This window comes from Trachypithecus francoisi, unplaced genomic scaffold, assembly GCF_009764315.1.
Source record: "Trachypithecus francoisi isolate TF-2019V2 unplaced genomic scaffold, Tfra_2.0 Lachesis_group0, whole genome shotgun sequence".
Taxonomy (NCBI): domain Eukaryota; kingdom Metazoa; phylum Chordata; class Mammalia; order Primates; family Cercopithecidae; genus Trachypithecus; species Trachypithecus francoisi.
In genome coordinates this window covers 170226367-170243710 of record NW_022681453.1, presented here as the reverse complement: position 1 = coordinate 170243710, position 17344 = coordinate 170226367, and the positions used below count along the sequence as shown (strand labels likewise).

Genomic DNA, 17344 nt, shown 5'->3' with positions numbered 1-17344 from the left:
GACTGTAATGAAGGATATGACATTACACATTTGTCTAAACCTACATAATGTACAATACCAAGAGTGAACCTTAATGTACTCCATAAACTCTGGGTAGTTATGACATGTTAATGTAGGTTCATCAATTGTAACAAATGTACCACTGTGGTGGAGGATGTTGGTAACAGGACAGGCTATGAGTGTGTGAAGGCAGTGGGTATATGGAACTCTGTACGTTTCCATTCGATATGGCTGTGAGCCTAAAACTGCTCTAAAAAATAAAGTCTATTAAAAAAAGAAAGTGAACAAACACCTTACATATAAAGAAATACGTATTGCCAATGAAAATGCACTTAACTTCATAATAACAAAATGTAAATAAAAATACTAGAATATATCTAGTTCTTCACTTAATGGATTGGTAAATTTTTAAGAATTGAACAAATGTTTAAGTGTTGGCTGTGGGAAGGGCCATTCTTAAATACCAATATACGAAGGAAATACATTTTTGCAAACTCTGCACAAAGTGACTTGATCATATTTATATATGAATATATATTTTACAGCATGTACTCTTTACCCTAATAAGCTTTTTAATAGGAATATACTGTATATTCCCAAAAGGTTACTTAGACATATCATTAAAGATGTTAATGCATTGTTAGTTTTTAAAGCACAAACCGGAAACAACAAAAGCGAAAATCAGTAGGAAAAGCATTAAGTAAAATCATGATGCATCCAAAATGCTGGAATAGGGTGCAACCATGAACAAAATAAGCATATCTGTATTTTGTGACGTGGGAAAAAATCTACACTATAACAGCAAATAAAGTAAGACCCAAAAGGATAAAAAGAATCCTTTGGGGAGAAAAAATTTAACAAGGCTTTTTGATAGCTACGCTACTATAAGCATGTGCATTTCTAAAAAGAAAGGTAAAAACTCATGAGCAGTTGTTAGACTTGGAAGCAGGAATTGCACTTCTTTTCTTTTACACTGTTTTGTGCAGCTAGAATGTGGCACTGGGTCAGGGGTTTAGATCTCCTTTGTTCACTGCTCTGTCATTAGCATCAGACAGTGCCTGGCACATAGTAGATGCTCTAAACTGTATGTGGAATTATTGTTTATATTTTTCTCATCAAGGGTTAGTTATCTGGCAATGGATTATGAACCACTTTTTGTTCAGTTGTTTGTATATCTCTGCATTTACAACGATAATAAATGTATTCATTTAAAATGACTTAAATATGTGCAAAACCTTCCCAGGTGGTTCTTTTGCCCACACAATGTTGGAGAGCATAGTTGGGCATCATCTTTTCCCCTTTTGGGAACTGTTTCAGATTCCAGGTCAGATGTGTGTGGTTAAGGCTCATCTGTGTTTTTAGGTTGCAGACTTCTCAGAGTCATTGCTGGTATAGTGCTGAGAAATGATTTTGATCCTATGTTCTGTAGGCAGGTTGTCCAGTTTCACTCCCATTTCTTGTGCCTATAAGGTGAAAGACCATGGTCAAATCCCTGGATGTGTGTGTCTGTTTCTTCGTAAGGTTGGTCTTAAATGAGATAATGTATGTAGTCTGTATAATCCAATGTTAGTTGCACTAGGAAAAGAGTTAGATGGTAGCTTTCTATTATCTAGCAGGGAGTGTTGTAGTAATTAAAAGACAAGTGAGTGAAGGAAGAATGAATAAATAGATGAATGAAGTCCATGCATTGTGAAAGCAGGTCTGGAGTGGGTTGCTCCTGCATTCCAGCAGCTCTGGCGGGAATTTAATAGAAAGTCATTTGGTGATTTATTTCACACTGGGTATACGATTAATCCCTTTCTAGATGCAAGGAGCTGAGTTAGAACTGTAGGCCTATTTTCTGGCAGATATCCTGAGTGATGTCATCCCCCTGGGTTATTAAGGTATTCTCTGTTTTTTGCCCTAGCTTTCTGGGCTTTTGCTGTCTTTCTAAACCTCTCATTTTCTTTTTGAGCCAGATTTTCCACCTAGTCAATTGACAGCCCAATTCAAGATTGGATTCTGAGAGATTATAGAAACCCAGTCTAGTAAGTCACTGGATGAGCCCAACCTTATCTTTAAAGTACCTTGTGGGGAGAGGGAAATCTCAATTCTAGTGGAGTTCCTCAGAGTTGATAATATTGCCAAAGTCCTTAAGTCACACTGCCTTCCACTGCTTGTAGAAATGACAGTTTTATCTTTAAAGATAGTGGAGTGGGAAGACAATCCATTTTCACTGTGGGTTATAAAATAAGTGTTGCTTCTTAATCTTAAAATAGCTTGAATGAGGGCCTTTCAGCCAATGACTAGCAAATCAATATTTAAAGAAATATGCCTTAATAAGCAAATTGATTTTAGGGTTTTATTGTTTTTAAAAATTTTGTTGCTTTTATGTCTTTATGCCTCAAGGTGTAAGGAATACTTGAATACTTATAACTTTGATTTTTGCCATCAGTAAAACCAGAATGGTAGAGGACCTCTTGCTCACCCTTCCTTAATCTTTGCCAAAGACAGTGGCTCAGCTTGAAATGAAATAGGATTTTTATTTCTGTACTCAGAATACAGGCATTACAGAACAATAGTTAAGAGCATAGACAGTGAAGACATTTAAATATTTTACTAGTAGGTTCCTTGCATATGTGCTGAATTCTGCCATGTTCCAAACACTGTTCTAGATGCTAGAGGTGAATCAGTGAACAAAGCAAAGAAAGATACCTGTGCTCAAAGAATTTACATTTTCTTAGGAAGAGACAGTTATTATACAAAAAATATATATATAATACATGAAGTATACAAAATGTTAGAATATAATAAGTGCCATGACTGCAAAGCTGTGTAGGTGTGAGCCGGCTTGCAGGAGTGGGCCTTATTAGGAAGGTAATATTTGAACCAAGATTTGGATGAGTTGAATCTCTCCTGCACTTCACTAGCTGAGTACATTGGGCAAGGTCCTGACCACACTTTCTCACCTGTAAAGTGGCAAAAATATGTAACTTGTTTTGCTGCTGTAAGAATTAACTGCACTAACCTTGGAAAAGCAACTGATATATAGTAGGTTCTCAGAAAGTTGTAGGGTTTCTAGTGCTTATTTTATCATCACAAATTCAGGTGGCCTCAACTTTTGTTTCACAAAGGTAAGTAAAGAAGTTTTTTAATTGAATGCCTTTATTTCTTTACAAGTGAATATGTGTCCTGCGATGATGTCACACAGGTCTTGAATCTCTGTGTTCTGGTAAAATGTTGGATTCTGTTTTTCCATAACCTGAGTCTGGTAGATAAAATGCCACCATATTTGTTGTACTTGTTGGGTGGGCATCTGCTTTTACTTTTATTATTATTATTATTATTATACTTTAAGTTCTGGGATATGTGTACAGAATGTGCAGTTTTATTACATAGGTATACACGTACCATGGTGGTTTGCTGCACCCGTCAACCCGTCACTTAAATTAGATATTTCTCCTAATGCTATCCCTCCCCTATCCCCCTACCACCCTACAGGCCGCGGTATGTGATGTTTGCCTCCCTGCGTCCATGTGTTCTCATTGTTCAACTCCCACTTATGAGTGAGAACATGTGGCGTTTGGTTTTCTGTTCCTGTGTTAGTTTGCTAAGAATGATGGTTTCCAGCTTCATCCATGTCCCTGCAAAGGACATGAACTCACCCTTTTTTATGGCTGCATAGTATTCCATGGTGTATATGTGCCACATTTTCTTTATCCAATCTATCATCGATGGACATTTGGGTTGGTTCCAAGTCTTTGCTATTGGGAATAGTGCCGCAATAAACATACATATGTGTGTGTCTTTATACTAGAATGATTTATAATCCTTGGGGTATGTACCCAGTAATGGGATTGCTGGGTCAAATAGTATCTCTAGTTCTCGATCCTTGAGGAATTGCCACACTGTCTACCACAATGATTGAACTAATTTATACTTGCACCAACCACGTAAAAGCGTTCATATTTCTCCACATCCTTTCCATCTTCTGTTGTTTCCTAACTTTTTAATGATTGCCATTCTAACTGGCATGAGATGGTATCTCATTGTGGTTTTGATCTGAATTTCTCTAATGACCAGTGATGATGAGCATTTTTTCATAAGTTTGTTGGCTGCATAAATGTCTCCTAAGTGTCTGTTCATATCGTTTGCCCAGTTTTGATAGGGTTGTTTTTTTTTTTTTTTTTTCTTGTAAATTTGTTTAAGTTCTTTGTAGATTCTGGATATTAGCCTTTTGTCAGACGGATAGATTGCAGAAATTTTCTCCCATTCTGTAGGTTGCCTGTTCACTCTGATGATAGTTTCCTTTACTGTGCAGAAGCTCTTTAGTTTAATTAGATACCATTTGTCAATTTTGGCTTTTGTTGCCATGGCTTTGGTGTTTTGGACATAAACTCTTTGCCCATGCCTGTGTCCTGAATGGTGTTGCCTAGATTTTCTTCTAGGATTTTTATCGTTTTAGGTTTTACATTTAAGTATTTGTCCATTTGGAGTTAATTTTTGTATAAGGTATAAGAAAGGGGTCCAGTTTCAGTTTTCTGCATACGGCTAGCCAGTTTTCCCAATACCACTTATTAAATATGGAATCATTTCCCCATTGCTTGTTTGTGTCAGGTTTGTCAAAGATCAGATGGCTGTAGGTGTGTAGTGTTATTTCTGAGGCCTCTGTTCTGTTCCATTGGTCTATATATCTCTTTTGGTACCAGTATCATGCTGTTTTGGTTGCTATAGCTTTGTAGTATAGTTTAAAGTCAGATAGGGTAATGCCTCTAGCTTTGTTCTTTTCTCTTAGGATTGTCTTGGCTATGCAGGCTCTTTTTTCAGTTCCATATGAAGTTTAAAGTAGTTTTTTCCTATTCTGTGAAGAAAGTCGATGGTAACTCTATAAATTACTGTGGGCAGTATAGTCATTTTCACAATATCGATTCTTCCTATCCATGAGCATGGAAACTTTTTCCATTTGTTTGCATCCTCTCTTATTTCCTTGATTAGTGGTTTGTAGTTCTCCTTGAAGAGGTCCTTCACATCTCTTGTAAGTTATATTCCTAGGAATTTTATTCTCTTATTAGCAATTGTGAATGGGAGTTCAATCATGATTTGGCTCTCTGTTTGTCTGTTATTGGTGTACAGGAATGTTTGTGATTTTTGCACATTGATTTTGTATCCTAAGATTTTTCTGAAGTTGTTTATCAGCTTAAGGAGATTTTGGGCTGAGATGATGAAGTTTTCTAAATATATGATCATGTCATCTGCAAACAGAGATAGTTTGACTTCCTCTTTTCCTATTTGTGTATCCTTTATTTCTTTCTCTTGCCTGATTGCCCTGGCCAGAACGTCCAGTATTAGGTTGAATAGGAGTGGTAAGAGAGAGCATACTTATTCTTGTGCCTGTTTTCAAAGGGAATGCTTCCAGGTTTTGCCCATGCAGTATGATATTGGCTGTGGGTTTGTCATAAATAGCTCTTATTATTTTGAGATATGTTCCATCAATACCCAGTTTATTGAGAGCTTTTACCATGAAGCACTGCTGAATTTTGCCAAAGGCCTTTTCTGCATCTATTGAGATAAACATGTGGTTTTTGTCATTGGTTCTGTTTACGTGATGGGTTACATATATTGATTTGCATATGTTGAACCCGCATTGTATCCCAGGTATGAAGCCAACTTGATTGTGGTGGATAAACTTTTTGATGTGCTGCTGAATTCGGTTTTCCAGTATTTTATTGAGGATTTTCACATTGATATGCATCAGGGATATTGGCCTGAAATCTTTTTTTGTTATGTTTCTGCCAGGTTTTGGTATCAGGATGATGCTGGCCTCATAAAATGAGTTAGGGAGGATTCCATCTTTTTCTGCTGCTTGAAATAGTTTCAGAGGGAATGGTACCAGCTCCTCTTTGTACCTCGGGTAGAATTTGGCTGTCAGTTCGTCTGTTCCTGGACTTTCTTTGGTTGGTAGGCTATTAATTACTGTGTCAATTTCAGAATCTGTTATTGGTCTATTCAGAGATTCGACTTCTTCCTGGTTTAGACTTGGGAGAGTGTATGTGTCCAGGAATTTATCCATTTCTTCTAGATTTTCTAGTTTATTTGCGTAGAAGTGTTCATAGTATCCTCCAATGGTAGTTTCTATTTCTGTGGGATGGGTTGTGATATCCCCTATATCATTTTTTATTGCATCTCTTTTATTCTTCTCTCTTTTCTTCTTTATCAGTCTGGCTAGCGGTCTATCTATTTTGTTGATCTTTTCAAAAATCCAGCTCCTGGATTCATTAATTTTTTGAAGGGTTTTTCGTGTCTCTATCTCTGTCAGTTCTGCTCTGATCTTAGTTATTTCTTGTCTTCTGCTAGCTTTTGAATGTGTTTGCTCTTGCTTCTCTAGTTCTTTTCATTGTGATGTTAGGGTGTTGATTTTAGATCTTTCCTGCTTTTTCTTGTGGGTATATAGTGGTATAAATTTCCCTCTACACACTGCTTTAAATGTGTCCCAGACATTCTGGTATGTTGTGTCTTTGTTCTCATTGGTTTCAAAGAACATCTTTATTTATGCCTTCATTTTGTTATTTACCCATTAGTCATTCAGGAGAAGGTTGTTCAATTTCTGTGTACTTGTGTGGCTTAGAGTGAGTTTCTTAATCCTGGGTTCTAATTTGATTGCACTGTAGTCTGAGAGACTGTTTATTATGATTTCCATTCTTTTGCATTTGCTCAGGGGTGTTTTACTTCCAATTATGTGGTCAATTTTAGAATAGGTGTGATGTGGTGCTGAGAAGAATGTATATTCTGTTGATTTGGGGTGGAGAGTCCTGTAGATGTCTATTAGGTCCACTTGGTCCAGAGCTGAGTTCAAGTCCTGAATATCCTTGTTAATTTTCTGTCTCATTGATTTGTCTAATATTGACAGAGGGATGTTAAAGTCTCCCACTATTATTATGTGGGAGTCTACATCTCTTTGTAGGTCTCTAAGAAGTTGCTTTATGAATCCGGTTGCTCCTGTATTGGGTGCATATATATTTAGGATAGTTAGCTCTTCTTGTTGCATTGGTCCCTTTACTCTTACATAATGCCCTTCTTTGTCTCTTTTGATCTTTGTTGGTTTAAAGTCTGTTTTATCAGAGATTAGGATTGCAACTTCTGCTTTTTTTTTTCTTTCCATTTGCTTGGTAAATATTCCTCCATTCCTTTATTTTGAGCCTATGTGTGTCTTTGCATGTGAGATGGGTCTCCTGAATATAGCACACTGATGGGTCTTGACTCTTTATCCAATTTGCCATTCTGTGTCTTTTAATTGGGGCATTAAGCCCTGTCACATTTAAGGTGAATATGGTTATGTGTTAATTTGAGCCTGTCATGGTTCTAGCTGGTTATTTTGCCCATTAGTTGATGCAGTTCCTTCATAGTGTCAATGGTCTTTACAATTTGGTTTGTTTTTGCAGTGGCTGGTATTGGATGTTCCTTTCCATGTTTAGTGCTTCCTTCAGGAGCTCTTTTAAGGCAGGCCTGGTGGTAACAAAATCTCTCTGTTTTTGCTTGTCTGTAAAGGATTTTTCTTCTCCTTCACTTATGAAGCTTAGTTTGGCTGGATATGAAATTCTAGCCTCTTTTCTTGAAGAATGTTGAATATTGGCCCCCACTCTCTTCTGGCTTGTAGGGTTTCTGCAGAGAGATCCACAGTTAGTCTGATGGACTTCCCTTTGTGGGTAACCCAACCTTCCTCTCTGGCTGCCCTTAACATTTTTTCCTTCATTTCTACCTTGATGAATCTGAGGATTATGTGTCTTGGGGTTGCTCTTCTCTAGGAGTATCTTTGTGGTGTTCTCTGTATTCCCTGAAATTGAACATTGGCCTCTCTTGCTAGGTTGGGGAAGTTCTCCTGGATAATATCCTGAAGTGTGTTTTCCAACTTGGTTCCATTCTCCCTGTCACTTTCAAGTACAACAATCAAACGTATATTTGGTCTTTTCACATAGTCCCATATTTCTTGGAGGCTTTGTTCATTCCTTCTTATTCTTTTTCTTGAATCTTGTCTTCTTGTTTTATTTCATTAAGTTGATCTTCAATCTCTGGTATCCTTTATTTTACTTGATCAATTCACCTGTTGATACTTGTGTATGCTTCACAAAGTTCTTGTGCTGTGTTTTTCAGCTCCATCAGGTCATTGATGTTCTTCTCTGAACTGCTTATTCTAGTTAGCAATCATCTAACCTTTTTTCAAGGTTCTTTGCTTCCTTGCATTGGGTTAGAACATGCTCCTTTAGCTTGGAAGAGTTTGTTATTACCCACCTTCTGAAGCCTTCTTCTGTCAATTTGTCAAACTCATTCTCTAGTTTTGTTCCCTTGCTGGTGAGGAGTTGTGATCCTTTGGAGGAGAAGAGGCATTCTGATTTTTGGAATTTTCACCCTTTTTGTGCTGGTTTTTCCTGATCTTTGTGGATTTATCTACCTTTGGTCTTTGATGTTGGTGACCTTTGGAAGGGGTCTCTGAATGGACATGCTCTTTCTTTCTCTTTGTTAGTTTTCCTTTTTTTTCATCCTTTATAATATTGGGGAAACCTCCTGGGACCTAACATGAGCAGGCTCAGCTCCAAAGCATCAAGACCAGAAGGAAGCACGTGGCTGGGTGACAAATACATGAACCAGGACTCAAAGGGGTATGTCTGAGCCAGGGGAACCAATTGAGGACAACCGAGTCATAGACCCAACATCCAAAAGTAGTACAAGCTCTCAGAGGTATGAGGAATGGAGGAGAAGACAGAAAAATCTAGTGGATGAAACCAAATACACTGTAGATACACTGTAGAAGGCAGTCAGGGTCACTTGCAAGTTCTAGGACCTTTGTTCAGTGCCAGCAGTCTTCAAAATTGGTTTGAAACATGGAGAAGAGGATCTGATCTCCTTTGTGTGGAAGCTGGCAGAAGAATCTAGGTCATCTTGGGGGCAGAGTTCAGAGAATGTGAGGTGTGAGACATGGAACATTCATGGGTCTGAGGATGCTACTTTTTTGCAGAAAAGCAACACTGAATATCAGAGGCCACTGTTGTGCCCACATCTTATCACTGGCCCACCTGGGAGCACAACCAAATGACAATTTCCTCTAGCAGGAGGAGCCTAAACTCCTGAGAAGCAGGTCTGGGCCTGATTTGTGGGTGTCACTGCATTTCTTGGCAATGAGAAGAGCAAGGCAAACAGGACCTAAGCAGTAGATAGTTACAAGCATTGGTGGTTTTCAAGGGCAAAGGGAGAGGATGAGAGGGGAAAAGGGATAGATACAAGCAACCTACAAAATGTGTATTGCTCACACAGTGGTGCTGAAGGAAAAGGTTTTATTCAGAGCTGCTTGCTATTTTACCCAGCCATAGGGAAGGGAAATGCTGTTGTAAAGCAGGTCTGTTAGAAACAGCAACTTTGCTGGGGGCTGCTATTGACTTACTTTATTTGTCCCCTTTGGGACTGAGCACCACCCCTGCTGCTCTGCTATGTGTTTGCAAATATCTCTTTTTTATTTTATTTTATGAGACACAGTCTCACTCTGTCTCCAAGGTTGGAGTGTAGTGGCACCATCTTGGCTCACTGCAGCCTCTGCCTCCTGGGTTCATGGATTTTTGTCACCTGCTTCAGCCTCCTGAGTAGCTGGGACTACAGGCACGCACCACCATGCCTGGTTAATTTTTTGTATTTTTAGTAGGGATGGGGTTTCGCTATTTTGGCCAGGCTGGTCTTGAACTCCTGACCTCAGGTGATCCACCTACCTTGGCCTCCCAAAGTGCTTAGGAATACAGGTGTGAGCCACCGCACCTGGCCGCACATATCTCTTTAAGATAGGATACCATTATAGTTCTGACTTAAAATATGAGACTTGGCTCCAGACTCCATGATGATCTTTATAAAATAAAGTGGAGAGGCTTTGTGGATTTATAAATGCATCTTTCCCATAAAGTATAGCATTTCACATGCATAACTTAAAATAGTCTGAATTTATATTACTATCATTGCTAAGGAATTTAAGAATCGAAAATATTTTAAAGTAAATTAGATAGCCTACCAAATAGGATTTTCTTGTCCTCATTTTGATTATTAAACTTCAAAGAAATGCAAAGCAAAAAAAAAAAAAAAAAGTTACTATTTTATATTTAAAGATGGGGATTTTCCTCTGTTTGTGTGGAATCTTTTTTAGGATCTGCCAAATGTTGATGCTCTCTTCTCCGGACTATTTCTTTTTATAACCATGGGAAGGCTATTTTAGACCATCGAGAGACAGAGCCTTTCTAAAGATTTTAGTTGCCTTTTCTTCATATCAAATGAAATGTCCATCAGTATTCTTATCTTACCCACTCTGCTTCAGCTTTCTACCTGAAGGTAGGAATCTTAAATGGGCTGACTGGTCCTGAGTCTTGGAACCTACAGAGTAAGCACTGACACTGTCCGAGACCTTCCAGGGGACTCATAGACGACCAATGTAGCAATGGAGGGGCAAGGTAGTTATGCCCCTTTCTAGGGATATAAACCACAAGAGTATGTTTTCAAATAAGCTTTGCCCACTAGAAAAAAAGAGAAACAAAAAACAAAACCTGTTACAACTTCCTTTTGATAATGAAGGATATGTTTTTACAAAATTAAATAGAAGAAATTCTAAGCAAAGCATGTCATTTAGCACATGGGCATATACTGTTTATCTCCCTGCTCTGCTATCAAGTTAATCTTACAGGAAAAAGGTACAAATAATTGCATGGTTGCAATCATGGATTTTTGTCACCATATGGAAATCTTCCTGAGAACCTCCTTTTTCTTCCCAAACCCCACTACTACCCTAAAATAGAAGGTCTTTAAATTAAATGCCAGAGGACTCATGGGGCAAACATATTGTTAGCACATCCAATCAGAAATATGTGCTAAATTTATAGCTACGCAGAAAGAAAAAGACCGTTAAGTCACTCTCCCCAAACTGGAATTTGCAGCAGAATCACTCAGAGAGCTCGTGAAACACAGATTGCTGGGCCTCACTCACCCCCAGAGTTTTTGGCTTCGAATTCAGTACATCTGAGGTAGGGCCTCAGAATTTGCATTTTTTTGAGACAGGGTCTTGTTCTGTTGCCCAGGCTCCAGTGCAGTGGCACTGTCATAGCTCACTGAAGCCTCGGACTCCTGAACTCAAATGATCTTCCCATCTCAGCCTCCTAACTGGGAGTACAGATGTGTACCATCACACCTGGATAACATTTAAATTTTTGTAGAGAGTGGGGTCTCACTATGTTGCCCAGGCTGGTTTAGAATATCTGGGCCCAAGGGACCCTCCTGCCTCAGCCTCCCAAAGTACTGGGCTTTGAGTCACTGCACCTGGCCAGAATTTGCATTTCTAACAAGTTTCCAGGTGATGACGATGCTGCTGGTCTAGGGACTATACTTAAGAATAGCTATTCTAGGCCAGTGGCTCTCAACCTCGGCTGCACGTTTGAGTCACCTGAGGAAAGTTTTTGAAATTCCAATGCCCAGGCCATACCCCCACCAATTTAAATGAGATTCTCTAGAGGTGAGAACTGGGCATTAGTATTTTTTCAGGATCCCGCACTAGATGATTCTAGTGTGCAGCTAAGTTTCACAGCCACTATTCTAGGTCCACTTTTCTTTCTCCTTATTTTTCAAATGAAAAAATATAGCCCAAGAGAAGTGAAATCATCTGAGGTCATACAGCTCGTTATGAGAGAGAGCATCCTCCCGATTGTCTGTGTTGACGGCTGACGTAGTATCTGGGTTTTTGTCTTCTCAGTTTAAAAGAATTTAAACAAGAAACACACAGCAAAAGAGATGCAGCATAGAATAACTTACTACAAAGGAAAAAGAATATTTTGTAAGTTAGGTGCAGAATAGATGTTATACCCTAAGAGAGAGAGTTCAGGGTGAGCTGCTCCTAAGGATGGGACAGCAAAGACTGGCACTAGAGAGTCTTACTTGATTATTCATGAGGGGGTGGAAAGAATAAGCATGTTTTGGGTGGTCCTCTGGGTGCACAAGTGCAGAAGCTATACATGCTTGTTCATACATCGTATGTCCCATTAGCATCTTAAATCTCTACCCAGGGGTGTGTTTTTTACTATTAAAATGAACAAGGGATCAGTTTGAGAAATAGTAAAATTAAAGTGTGCATGCTCTCTACAGAGGAGATTCCCTACTGGAGATAGCTTTGCGTGAATGAGCTCAATTACAGTGCAAATACCAAGGCTTATCATGTTGGCTGTACAGTCACCAGGGTTGCTGCATCCAGAGAACATGGTCAGTTCCTTGACTACCTATTCTGCCTCATCTGGACCAGGGCACTTTAACTGTATGACACTTCTTACCAGTATGCCTGGATTTAAAATTTAGTAACAAGTGCCTATGGTGACCACCTGGGATCTTGTTAAAATTCAGATGCTGATTGAGGAGGTCTGGGGTGGTATCTGAGATTCTGCATTTCTGATAAGCCCCCAGGTTTTGCCCATACGGTTGGTTCACAGACTACTGAGTATCAAGGTTGAAATGTACCTTTGCCTGGGCTTTATCAGTACTGTGTTTTAAATGCAAATGATAGAAGCCATGGGCCCAAATGCAAGATATAGCTACTATAAGGAAAATTAGCATATCTTGGGCACTATATTAGACTAATTTGTAGCCATTTAAAATTTTAGAAGTTTTCGAATAATTTTTCGTAATTTTTTGGGGTTAGAATTTTAACAGTTTTTAAAATTTTAACTATTTGCTGAAAATACTATTTGATTCCATTGTGATTGTCAGTTTGGCCTGAACATTCTCCAATCAGGTTGAGAACCAAATACTTTAATCATTTTAGTTTTTATCTTTCCAGATTTATATTTAGGAGAAGGTAGTACAGAAGTGTGGTTGTGAATTTGGCTTCTGGAATTTGAATGTCTAGGCTCGAGTCCAAGCTTTGCCACTAACAAGCTATTTAGTTATTATTTAATTAATACTTAATCTTGGGATGAAGTTCCATTTTCTCATCTGTAGAGATAATGGCACCTGCCTTGTAGGATTTTTGAGAGGATTAAATAAGATAATATGTGTAAAGTTCTTAGCAAATATCCGGGCACTTAGTAAGTGCTTAGATAAATACTGGCTTTCGTTGTTATCATACCTTGTAGGCTGGTGGCTACAGCTGGCTGACTAACGTAGACACCAATGGTTCCCAGAACTTAGTCTTCTGACTGGGCTTTCAGGAATGTCCCTGGAAGGGTTTCTCCGGAGACTGAGTAAGAACCATTCTTCATATCAACCCCAGGGGATCAAATTCCAGAGTGGAGTCTGAGTAGGAACCATGGAAGGATTGATCAGGAGTAAATTTGGAAAAGCTTTCCAAGAAAGCTCCCAGTGGGCTTGCCTAGAGGGTCTATATGGCTGACTTCTGAAATACATCATGTAGATTCATTTGTGGGAGACATATGTCAAGCAACCCTGTTCACTTTTTATTTAGCCTAGTGATTTAAAAAGTGCAGTTCCCAACACCAGCAACAACAGAATCACCTGGGAACTTGATAGAAATGGAAATTCTCTGGTCCCTCCCCAGACTTACTGAATTTGAAACTTTGAGATGCAACTCACCAGTCTGTGTTTTAAGAAGCCCTCCTGATGAATCTGATGCAGATGAAAATTTCAAAAGTTTTGCTATAGGAATATATTAGTCCATTTTTATGCTGTTAATAAAGACATGCCTGAGACTGAGTAATTTATAAAGAAAAACAGGTTTAATGCACTTGCGGTTCCTCACAGCTGGGAAGGCCTCACAGTCATGGCAGAAGACGAAAGGCACATCTTACAGGGTGGCAGACAAGAGTGAATGAGAACCAAGCAAAATGGGTTTCCCTTTATAAAACTATCAGATCTCATGAGACTTATTCACAAGAACAGTATGGGGGAAACTGCCCCCCATTCAATTATCTCCCACTGGATCACTCCACAACACGTGGGAATTATGAGAACTACAATTCAATATGAGATTTGGGTGGGGACGCAGCCAAACTATATCAAGTTATAAGCAATTCTAAAGGATTTTAACCAGAGGAGTGACATGATGAGGCTTTGTATTTTAGCAAGATTACTTTGGCAGAACTATAAAGCATTGACTGGACCTCAAAGAGAAACAGAAAATCATCACAAAGAATTTGAAAACCCCATGTGGGTTCCAAATACTGTCTGTAAGTTTGAAAATTTAAGAGAGGTTCAGAATATCCTCCTGTGCATATCTTTTCTGCTCCTCTTTGAATGTATTAAGTGATTTTATTATTTAAAAAGGAGAACTTAAAGGTATAACTATATTCACAAAAACTTTTGCCTTCTATTTTTTCAGTTCACGCCTACTCAGAAGTAACCATTTATACATTTATTCACCCAGTATTCAGTGAGAATTTGCTATGTGTCAGGAATTTTTGTTGTTGTTGTTGCCAAGTTGGAGTGCAGTGGTGCAATCTCGGCTCACTGCAACCTCCACCTCTCAGGTTCAAGCAAGTCTCCTGCCTCAGCCTCCTGAGTAGCTGGGATTACAGGTGCACATCACCACACCATACCATACCACAGCTAATTTTTGTATTTTTAGTAGAGACAGGGTTTCACCATGTTGGCCAGGATGGTATTGATCTCTTGACCTTGTGATCCACCCACCTCAGCCTCCCAAAGTGCTGGTATTCCAGGTGTGAGCCACCACAGTGGCCTGGAAATTTTGTTAGGCACTGAGGGCAGAGCAATGAACAAAACAAAAAATAACAACAAAAAAATTCTATCCTGATTGAACTTACATTTAGTGGAGATATAACAAGATAAATGAGTAATGTGTTCTCTATGCTGTATGGAAATACATTTTTAAGTAGAAAAATAAAGAAGGGAAGGGTGAAGAGAAATAAGGGGTCAGGGAAGATTTCAATGAAAAGGTGAACTCTGAGTAACATAATTAAGAAGCCGAGAAATCAAGCTAGGCACATATCTAGGCAAAACATCATCCCAGGCACAGGAAATAGTCAGTGTGGAAGTCTTGAGGGAAAACTGTCTCTGGCATGTCAGAGAAATAATACAGAGGCCAGCATGGGGTGGAGGGACATGAGAGGGGCAGAGAGTTATAGGAGATGTGCTTCAAGAGATGAGAATGGTAATGGTGGGGATCATCTAGGGAGATAATAGAGTGATCATATGGGCACTTTAGGATATTATAAGGCCTTTGTTGTTACTCAGAGTGAGACGGAAGGTGTTGGCAGTTACCGAGGAATAAATGAACGTGATCTGACACACCTATGGCTGCTGTGTTGGGAATAACTTGAATATGGACAAGGGAAGAAACAAGGAAACTAGGTACAAAGCTATCAAAATATTTCAGATGAAGCTTGATGGTGCCAGGTACAAGCGTGGTGACACTGGAGGTGGTAAGAAACGTGTAGTCTGGGAAGTAGAGTGGACAGGATCTGCTGAGGGGTAGGGCGGGGGGGTTAAGATTAATTCAAAGTTTCATGGTTTTTCAGGGTTACTCAAAGTTATACAAAGTCGAATAACTAGATGGAGGAAGCTGCCGTTTCCTGAGATGAAGATGATTTTGAGAGAAACAGATCTGAAGGGTGAATAGCTGGAGTCTGGTTTTGGACATGCAAGGCTTTAAAAATACCTATTAGATCTTCAAATGTAAACGCTGAGTAGGCAATTAGATATATGGAGTCTGAAGTCCAGGGGAGAAGTCTAGACTAGAGATGCAAATGTAAGGGTTATTAGCAGATAGATAATATTTAAAACATAAGATTGTAAGAGATTGCCAAAGAAATTAGTATAGATAAATATAGATAGAAATTTGGTGAGTTATAAGGATGAAACACTATGGAAAACAGTATGTGGATTTATTAAGAACTAAAACTAGAACTACCATTCGATCCAGCAATCCCACTACTGGGTGTCTACTCAAAGGAAAAAAAAATCAATATATTAAAAGAAAAACCACCTGCACTCATGTTTCTTGCAGTACTATTCAAAATAGCAAAGATATGGAATCAGCCTAAGTGTCCATCAATGGATGATTAGATACAGAAAATGTGGTATACCTATACAATGGAATACTATTCAGCCACAAGAAAGGAATGGAATTATGTTTTTTGCGGCAACTTGGATGGAACTGGAGGTCATTATCTCAAGTGAAACTAGGCAGATACAGAAAGACAAATATCGCATGGTCTCACCCGTATGTGAGTGCTAAAAGAAAGGTGAACACCATTGGTATAGAGAATGGAATGATAGACAATGGAAACTTGAAAGAGTAATGGGATGAGAGGAGGGTGGATGAGGAAAAAATAACGAGTACAATGTACATTATTCAGGTGATGGATACCCTAAAAATCTTGAATTGACCACTATGCATGTAACAAAATTGTGCTTGTATCCCATAAATGTATATAAATTAAAAAGTACATCATCCATTGCAAAGAAAAAGATAGCAAATATGTGGAATGAACAAATGGAAAGATTTAAAACACAACCTGAAAACTGTAATGAATAATACTGTATTGTATTCAGGAATTTTGTTAAATGAGTAGATTATAGCTGTTCTTGTCAAGGGCGTCAGGGGGAGGGTAACTATATGAGATGATGTATACATTCATTTGTTTCATTTTAGTAACCATTTTAATATGCATGTGTGTCTTATAATACCATGCTATATATCATAAACATACACAATGAAATTAGTGTTTTTAAAAAGAGAGAGTAGGAACAGGGATTTTGGAGACAGAAATTATGGATAACCCTCTCATGGAGCTTCGCTGTAAAGGGAAGGTGAGAATGAAGTGTTAGCTGGAGATGGACATAGGATCAAGAAAATTGCTTTGCTTGTTTTTGTTTTTGAAGACTAGAGAAATAATACATGTTGGAAAATTAATAGGACACAGTAAGCAGGGAAAATTTATGATGCAAAAGAGAGAGGAGTAAAAGAGTAGTGTCTGTGTACAGGCTTCAGGGCAGGAATCAAGAGGAGAGATTGGCCTTAGCTTGGAATATTGACCTTTCATCCATAAAAAGTGCGAGTGGTAGAGTAGGTAGGCACAGATAAGAATATGGGAATTTATGATACTTATCTTCTGCTGTTTCCATTCTTTAGTGAGGCTCAGAAGTGAGTCTTTAGTGAGGCTTTAGTGAGGCTCAGAAGTGGATGGGGAAAGAAGTGTTGGAGGTTTCATGAGAAAACTGAAACATAAAAGACTTATGAAATACTTAGTCTAGGGAAGCAGGAAAGTGAATGAATGTGCTCAGTAAGTGTCCAGAAAGGTAGTTTGTTTACTGGACAACAGGAAGTCCTACTGGAAGGCCCACTTGTTGTTAATGATCATGGGTTTTAATTGAGAGCAGTCAT

The 17344-nt window shown here is 38.7% G+C and overlaps 1 protein-coding gene and 1 long non-coding RNA gene across 3 annotated transcripts in view; both read left to right on the top strand.

Moving 5' to 3' along the window:
• The window catches only part of ZNF385D (zinc finger protein 385D), a 988862-nt gene that overhangs the window by 646939 nt on the left and 324579 nt on the right, over positions 1-17344 (top strand). The window lies entirely within an intron of this gene.
• Positions 7169-16793, top strand: LOC117084237. The gene is made up of 3 exons (XR_004437365.1): positions 7169-7335; positions 11173-11176; positions 16783-16793. It is a non-coding gene; the product is annotated as an uncharacterized LOC117084237 (long non-coding RNA).